At 35.0% G+C, this 9,399-nt stretch overlaps 1 long non-coding RNA gene and 1 pseudogene across 1 annotated transcript; both read left to right on the forward strand.

Moving 5' to 3' along the window:
- Positions 1-987: 987 nt before the first annotated feature.
- LOC107868718 overlaps positions 988-9,399 on the forward strand; it is a 15,600-nt pseudogene continuing 7,188 nt past the window's right edge.
- Positions 4,607-7,491, forward strand: LOC124897704. Its single transcript, XR_007054572.1, has 2 exons — positions 4,607-5,934; positions 7,214-7,491. It is a non-coding gene; the product is annotated as an uncharacterized LOC124897704 (long non-coding RNA).

Consider the following 9,399-nt stretch of genomic DNA (forward strand, 5'->3'; position numbering starts at 1 on the left):
TAATAGAAAGTTTATGTAATCAATCAAATACACATACCGAATAATGCATAAGATCACTTTGAACATTTTCATTCATACTAATTCATAATAAAGTTTATAGGATAAATAATACATGATCAAATAGAACCTGTGATGAAGCAAGAAGTTGACACCAAAATTCGAACGGAAACCCAAAACTCGATTCGCCACTCTTTCTCTTCTTTTCTCCCTTTTTCTCTCTTTTGTTTTTGATGTTTTCTTTTTCTCTGGTTTTTACTTTGTCTGGTGTTCACTCTGGTTTTTTTTTTTTGTTTGATGTAGTCTCTGTAAGAATGTCCGTAGAATTTTGGGGCTGAAGAGTCCTTAAATAGGATGATTTTGGGGGGAGTAGTTAATATTAAATAGGGTAGGATTTTGTTTAAATTTTGAATCTTTTCTTTTTTTTCTTTTTGTTTATAGAAGATAATTAATAATAACAAATAAAAATAATAAATAAATAAAATAATAATAAAAATAATATAATAATAACTAATTAATTTTTATATTTAAGACAATTTAATAAAAGTTTATAAAATAACCAAAATAAATATAATTAAGATAGTACAAAAACTACTAGCTTATTTGTTTAAAATTTAAAAAGAAAGATATATTTTTTTAAATTTTTTGTATTATTTTTTAAAAAATTAGAATAAAAATAAAATAAAATATATTAAATTAATTAAAAATTTATTAAAATAAAAATAAAAATTTAAATAATGTTAGACCAAATATAATATTTAATATCAAAAAATATATATATTAAACTCGAGGAGGGTTAAAATCACATGTCTACAATTCACCAACTAATTACTGTAAAATATTTTTCAGAAAATATTTTTCATTCACCAAGTATAAGAAAATAAATAAGAACCAACTTATTTTTCAGAAAAAACATTTTCAAGGAAAACATTTTCCATTTTCCTTCGTACCAAACACACTGAGTGTCAAACATAAGGGACCGTTTGGTCTTTTTCTCTGACGGATGTCCAAAAAATTCCCTCAAAATTGCCACAGAACACGCATAAGAATATGAAGCCATTTAGGCAGGCAGGAGAGGAGATAGAAAGGGATAGCAGAGAGCAGCCATGGCTTATTGCTTCTCTTTGAACATCACAGCCATCTCCTCAAAGCTCCAAAAGACTCCTCCTCCATCAATTTCTTCTCCCATTGTTCATCTGTCTTTCACTTCCCATTTTTCATTTTCTACATCTTCTTTGTCCCTTCATTCACATCAAACCCTTTCACAACTCATTCCCGATAGTCAAATGGTACCACTTTCTTGGTATTTCACACCCTTTTAAATATTTGAGCTAATTTTATTGGTTTTGTAGCTTAGTGGTCACGACTAAATATTGGCTTTTTGGGTAAATTTAGGTTTATGGATGTGCTATAAAGACACAACCTTTGAGGATACTAATATCTGGTGCTCCTGCCTCTGGAAAAGGAACGCAATGCAAGCTCATTACCAAAAAAGTAATCCCTCCATTTGGTTTTACTTGTTCACTATTTAAAAAATAGATTTTGACTTTAATTTATCACTTTTAACCTATCAGTGTGATTTTAAGATATCAAGAAAAGACAATTAGTTATTCTCCATATTTTATCCTTAGCATAGATTAATTATTGTCCAAATCAATTATCAAGATCCAATACTAAACATCAATTAATATGGGTATTATGGGAAAATACTCATACCAATCATTGTTCCTTACGAGGCGTGCAAAGGTCGAAGTGGACAAGTAAAAGTTAACAGAGGGAGTAGTACTATTCTGTGTGTATAAGTTCTGATTTTTTTCTTTTCCCAACAAGCTGGTCTTATGATTGTTAGCATGTATTTGGACAAAATTTAAGCCGAAGATGAGAAGTGAATTCTCTGTAGTTGAAAGAAAACTTGTTGATATTGAGATTGTTCTCCAATACTTCTAATAGCTTTTTAGGAAAAAAGAAAATTAGTGAAAGTTGAAGCTGTGTGAATGGAAGTTTGAAAAACAAAATTCAAGTTGAGATACACCTTCAGACCACTATTTCAGCTTGAAATAATGTCTAAATTCTTTCCTAATACTTATTAAACAAACTTCAACATCCAAATAAAGGAAGGGCCACTACCCAAAACTGGAGGGCATGTGATCACAAACCAATAGGCCTAGCGCTAGCAGAGAGAACACTTAACACTGTCAAATCTAGTAATCGTGAACAAACATTGGAGGTCCATGCATCCTCGTGCCATCCCACATGCAAAATGGAACATCGTGCATTTCCATATACTCTTGCAATATATGTATAAAACTAGACAACACCAAAAATAAGCCCAAAAACTTCAGCCAAAATAAGACATTATGAGGTGTCATTCAAATTTTATTCCATAAATTTTGATTTCTAACCACAGGGATTCACAGAGTTTCTAAAGAGTGCAGTATAAAAAGTTAGAAAAGGGACGTAACCTAAAAAATGAAAAAATGACAAAAGAAGCAGCCACTATGGGGCTCAACACTGGAAATTTGATGGTGGTATTCAACTCGTGGACTCTGGTGCGATGTTTGAACCTTTTGACATTCAAGGTAAATGGAGTGAGTGTAATAATTAGTGAGTCTCATATATCGCCTCTAGAAGTTGGGACAATCCTTTTGAGAAAACATGCACTTGTATCAAATATCACAATTTTGGAAATTTAAACATTTTATACGTTGTCCATATTCAATTCCTAAATGTGTTGAGATCATATGAAAACTTATTTAAAACATAACCTGTGCTGGTGCAGACCATTGATTTTATCATACTTCGCTTATGAGAGCCATAAGACATTGTAATCTTAACGTTCTTTTATAGGGATGTTTTCTTCTTGAAACTGGAATTTTATCATGTGTATTATCACAACATCAAATAAATACCCACTCGATCAGTTAGGGAAGGACATCCCAGCATTGTGCAGTATGAGAGGGACCACGGATGCTAGCAAAATGCTATGCACCACAGCACTTCAGGAGCACAGAATTTGCCGCCATTAATATGGTTTTGACTTATCATCTTCACTTGCATGTGTGGTTCTGCAATTAAGATCTTCTGGCAATTTGGTTGGCTAGATGAGTTGGGGATGAGAAAGATAATTCTCTCCAGAGATGATGAGCGCATTAAAATGAGAATACTTGTCTGTGGCCCGGTCTCCGTATGTTCAAACTAATGTTCTATTTCTCTTCTTTTTATTTGGTCAATGCATCTTCTCTGATATTCTCACAAAACTGGTAGCTAGATGAAGCTGACTGCCCACAACAAGTGCACAATTATCAATATCTATCTAATGCACAAGCATGAACCACATAATACACGTATCATCATACTTAACAACCATGTACTTGGACTTGACCAATCCTGCCTCAGCTATGCACTTAATTGCTTGCTGAAACTTCTTTTACTAGTGTTTTGCTCAGTCTCCAGATCTTGTTTTCTGCAGGAAATATTGGAGTTATTTAGATCTTTTAAACTACATAGATCCAGAGTAGGTTTGAAAGAATTCATTTTCTGGCTCATATTACACCTTGAAGGAGATTTTTGGTGTCGTAAACTCACAGAACTATGCACCCAAGGATATGGCCTAGTGGTTCAATGACGTAAGGTTGAGCACTATGAGGTTTCAAGTTCAATTACCAACAAAGACAAAAACTAGGTTATTTCTTCCCATTTTTTCTAACCTTGGTGGATAGAGTTACTTGGTACTTGTTTCTAGCAGGAGGTGGCAGGTATTCCAAGGAATTAGTTGAGGTGCGCGCAAGCTAGTCCGGACACCACAATTTTCAAACTAAAACTCACAGAACTTTCCCTATGCTTATTTAGTTATCTTAAGAATCTTTATTTGTGCCTTAACCCTTAAGACTTTGGCGTAATGGTAAGAGCGTGGCACATGATGTGTGGATTTGGGCGCAAACCACAACTTCAAATCCTCTTGCAAACAAATGTTTTGTATTTAAGTAGAGAAGGGTAGAATGACGGCTCATAATCCACTGAGTTTTGAACTGTGTGCCATCAGACCCTTGGGGAGTTCTTGGTTACAAAAAACAGCCATCTTTGTTTTTGTTAATAGTGAATTCTTAGAAAAATTTTCATTTACATTTGAGATGTTATCTTATCTATATTAAGGGCTTAATCAGTAGGTAGAAAATGTATCCTCAACCAAAAGTCGAAACGGAATAAGCTTCTCCTTTCCAATTTGAATGGGATCGAGGCAGATTTTTAACATGCTTTAAGGGTAGGGGCAACGATTATAAAGGATTTTAGACCCATTAGTCTAGTAGGAAGCATTTACAAGATTATATCTAAGGTTCTTTCTAACAGACTTAAGGTCTGGGATGAGACAAGGTCCTCTTCTAATAATGCTTTTGTTGAAGGGAGACAAATACTAAATACAGCTTTGGTGACAAATGTGGTGGTTGATTCTTGGGAAAAGAAAGATGAATCGACAATTTTATGTAAGCTAGATCTCGAGAAATCTTGCGATCATGTCAACTGGGATATCTTGGATTGCATATGATGAAGATGGGTGTTGGAGATAAGTGGAGTAGATGGATCAAGTTTTGCATTTCTTCTGCAGGTACATAGTATTGGTAAATGAAAGTACTTGTGGTTTCTTTGGGAGTTTGAGAGGCTTGAGACAAGTGGATCCTTTATCTCCTATGTTTTTATTTAGGTAATCGAAGCTTGGAGAAAGATAATGGACAGAGCAGTTAGCAGAGGTCTTCTGAAGGTCTTTAATGCTTCATTTAAAGGGCAGAGTAACGTGACCATTACAAATATGTTGTTCGTAGATGATATTTTGATATTTTGTGATGCAGATGTCCCAGTCTAATTTTTTGAGACAGGTCCTTATCTAGGTTCAGGAGTAAAGATCAATCTTAGCAAATGTGAAGTCACACCAGTGGGAGCAGTAAATAATATTGAGGAAATTGCGCAAGAGTTGAATTGCAAGTGAGGAATCTACCTTCTACATATCTGGAACTGCTTTTGGGAGCTTCTAGCAAAGATCTCTGATCTTGGGCGTATTTATACGTAAAAATGCCAAGAATTACCCATAATAGGACTTGTTCTATGAACTAAAATGTGTTATTCCTCTTGTGTTTGATCTATAATTGCATTCCTTATCTAATGTACATGATTAGTTGATACAGGGCTAAATTGTGATGAAATTGGACGTAATCGGATGCATTAATGTGAAGCTAATGATGAATGGAAACATTGGGAGTGATTTGCTGAGCATGAGGATACTGGATTGATCTCAAAACACATGGAAATAAAGATGGAATCAAGGAAAGAGGCAACGAGCTTGTGACACCTCCCACTTTAAGCTTAAGTCATAGTTGTAAGTGGAGGTGTTATGGCTGCATAATTGATCTTGTTGTGCTTTAAATTTTGTTGGAAATCTACTTGGAATGATTCATGTATGTTTTGGGGGTTATAGGGGTGTAAATCATAGCTGGGGAATAAAGATTTAACTATTGCATCATCGCAACAGTACAAGGGAAGGAAGAAGGGCTGCAAGCAGCGGGCTACTGCCAGGAAGCCCCTCAAAGGGCATTTTTGTCCTTTCCTTTTTACCTAAAACCCCAAATGATTATATCCCCTTCTCCATCAGTTTCGTACATTTTTTTATGATCCTTCATGTTTTAAATCATCAGTTTCATCCATCAGCTTAACAAGTTAAAAAACTCCCTGCCCCATCAATTTCACACATCTCCTTCTCCATCACCTTCACACATCTCTTTCTCTATGAGTTCACATGTCTCATTCTCCATGAGTTTTATTTAATATTCCATCACTGAATATTCCTTTTCCTCTTCTCAAATGCTGCTATAATAATCTCAAGAGAATTGGTTCAACAAAACAAATTCACATCTCCTCTTCCGATCTCAAGTTTTTCAATGCTTAGAGGTATGTAGAACTGTCCCTTCATATATTCTGTAAGTTGTATTGTTCCTATGAATTCAGATTACGCTAAACATGTTTGAGTTCTTTAAATAAGTTTTCTGGAAAATCACTCTAAATCATGAATAATACTCTTCAACTTTTGCGAAACTCATTAAATCCTTTGAATTGTTGCGAAATTTGTGAATTCTGCATATATCTTGAAACTATTGGAATTCATGAACCTTGTGCTTATCGATTTATGGTTTAGAATCTGTAACATGAATTATATTTACTCAAGTAAAAATTCGTTCAACTTGGGACTTTGGTATTTGTGGGTAATTTGTTTTGAAGTCTTTGTGATGACTCTCTGTTGATTCTCTTTTAACTAAAGACTGAATTTTTAATTATGTTTCTAAGAAGACATCATACTGGAAAATCCTGTTGTTTTGATATGAACCATGATCCATGAAGCTCAACTAGATCACCTCAATTTCCTCTTTAGTTCCATGAAGTGTTATGAAAGTTATGACGTGGAATATTGTCATAATGATGTTGCAAGACGTTACTTTTCATGATCCCTAAAAATACTTAGTGTTAATTCATGATTTATGAAACAAAGTCGATGAATTCCCAATGTGAGCCCATAAAAAGTCTAAAACATTAACATGAGTCCTAATGATGATAATACTTGATTATGAGCCTAAGGTGGCTAAATCTCAAATATGAACCCAAGTTAGTTAATTCTAAGGCGTGAGACCTAAAGTGGCTAAACCATGAATATGATATGGCTAATCTATGAACATAATCAGTAAGATAACATTATGAGCTAAGGGAGTTAGTTAGTTGACCGTGAAGGCATAGGGTTAAATGACAAATACTCATAACTATGTTTGCCGACATAGGATAGAGATTGTTCCACAAATCGGGTGACACTTTTTTTCACGTGTCCCAAAAAGGGACTAATAATGAATATTTGCTAGCAAATTATGTCATGTCATGTCCTATGCCTGGCATGGTATAGGATGGCTTAGCTGATCGGGCCGAGATCAGATTTTATGCGCTCACATGGTGGTTTATGACGGTTCATTACTTTCTCCCATAAATAATCAAAGACATTAATCCACCTTACTTGATTAATTATAAATTTAGTTTATATTCTTGTTCCTTTCCAGATATCTTCACTTACATTTGAATTTTATTGTCATTTCTAATCTCTTGATGTACTACCCTCTCGAAATGGTTTTGTATACCAATACATTTAACGTATTGACCTTCTTTGGTGCTACATTTTTTCATGATGTAGGTTCTGGATCTCAAGTCCGTGGTCAAACACCTTATTAGGATCCGCCGTTTGTGAGCCTCTTTTCTACCAGGAAGCTGGACGAGATATGCTGACTTCTTTATATTTTCTTTCCTTTCAGTATTGGTACTTATTAGAGGTTTCACAAGCTGGTGTAGTTATCAAACAAACTTTGTAATTTTCAGTCTTTATTCATTTTAACTATTAGTATTGTTTAATATTAAGTTGTGTTAATAAACCTTTATGATAATATTTATCTTTTGAGAAATCTTATTTCAATCTCATATTGATTCAGCTATATTCTTTCGTATTGGTTGATCCTAATGTGTTATGATAGAACGTTCGCTCGTACTAGCAATAGTATCGGGTACGTATCACACCTAGGGCCTCGGCTCGCGACGTGACAGAGTTGGAAAAGAAAGAAGGCAATAAGCTCCGCATCGTGGACCCTAGTCCCCGCAATAGGGTCCGTATCGCACTTCGATGGCAATTTCCAATAAGCCTCTGCGACAGTCCTACGTCGCAAAGGCTGAATTATTTTTCAATTCACATTCCAATGAGGGTCCGCAATAGCCCCACGATGCGAACCCTAGTCCACGCGTTGAGCTTCGCTGCGCGGAGAAGGTCAATACTCGATCAAACTTGTCCTACTGTAAAAGGAACACTTCAACTCAATTGGAAACACTTTTGGCATATGTACAACAGAGGCAAAAACAATTACAATACTTTTCTTAGGGTTCTTTGAACACTTCATCTTCGAATATTAATTTCGGGTATGATTAAATTAGCTTTCTTTGATGTTGATTTCGAACATGAGTGGCTAAACACCCTTGATCTGGGGTCGAGGCCAAGAACATTATTATACTTTGATATTCTTAGAATGGTTTAATGTTGATTTATCAAATGGGTTATTCTTATTTTCTTGTACTTACTATTTTGATGAATGGCCACCTTAAAATACATCTATAATACTTTGTGAATCCGAGTGGAGAATCATTAGGATAGATTGAAGAGTTTAAGGAGTAAGTTCTTATTTTTTTTTACAGAATAAAGGATTTGAATTAGTGGCTAAGATAGAGATATACCTAGAAGCCTTGTTTGGTTCACTTGCAGAATGATATCTTAATGCATCTAACCAACACAACTACGATAAGGATAGAGATTTTAGGATTGTTAACAGTGCCTCAACCCTAAAATTCTCTCTCGTATTGTTACAGCCTCACTTACATTGCTATTGACACATTTAGTTATTTAATTATTTAGTAGATTATTAATTAAATCATCTCAGTCATCTTGATACTCAGAAACACTTGAATACTTCATTGTCGAAACTGAAGTTGATCAAATTACTAATAGATTAGTCCTCGTGGGTACGGTATTCGGTTTTTTGAGTCACTATATTACTTGTACAATCGCGTGCACTTTTGTGTATGATAGACTGCGACAATCTCGTAGTGTGAAATCTAATGATTGAGAGAGTCGAGAAGCCACTAGCAGGATGTAAAAAAAGGTATCTGTCGAAAGAAGGATGGGAAGTTTTGATCAAGATCACTCTCTCAAACTTTCCTACATATTTCATGTCACTTTCACAAGCCCTGGCAAAGTTATTGAAAGATTGGAAAGACTTCAATATTACTTCCTATGGGACTCAGCGGAAGACAATAAGAAGTTTCATTTTGTGAATTTAAGAGATGTCACATCTCCAAAGGAATGGAGAGGGCTTGGAGTGAAAGATCTCCAGGTGTATGACAAAGCTTTGTTAGGAAAGTGGATCTGGAGATTCGAGGTGGAGGAAAATGTTTTTTATATTAGGGTGATAACAGATAAATATGATATAATGGATGGCGGATGGAGGACTAGAAACATTGTAACTTCGTTTGGATGTGGTTTGTAGGGGGAGCACTTAAGTTTCAGAAGGAACCTTCGTGATTGGGAGATAGGAAGAATTTCACAATTTGTTAGAGCTTTAGTATGGACTAGATACATCAAACAACTTGTTGGATGCATGGAGGTGGCAGAAGAGTAACGACAGCTTATCCACTGTTAGCTTTTCTTGTAAGAGGTTGCTAGTGAAAGAGAAAGGTACCTGTCCTTATAATTTCATTTGGATCTCTAGAGAACTAAGGAAGATTTTTTTTGTATGGTTGGCGACAAGGGGTGTGATATTAACAATGGAGAATCTGAGAAAG

This window comes from Capsicum annuum, chromosome 4 (assembly GCF_002878395.1).
Source record: "Capsicum annuum cultivar UCD-10X-F1 chromosome 4, UCD10Xv1.1, whole genome shotgun sequence".
Classification (NCBI taxonomy): Eukaryota; Viridiplantae; Streptophyta; class Magnoliopsida; order Solanales; family Solanaceae; genus Capsicum; species Capsicum annuum.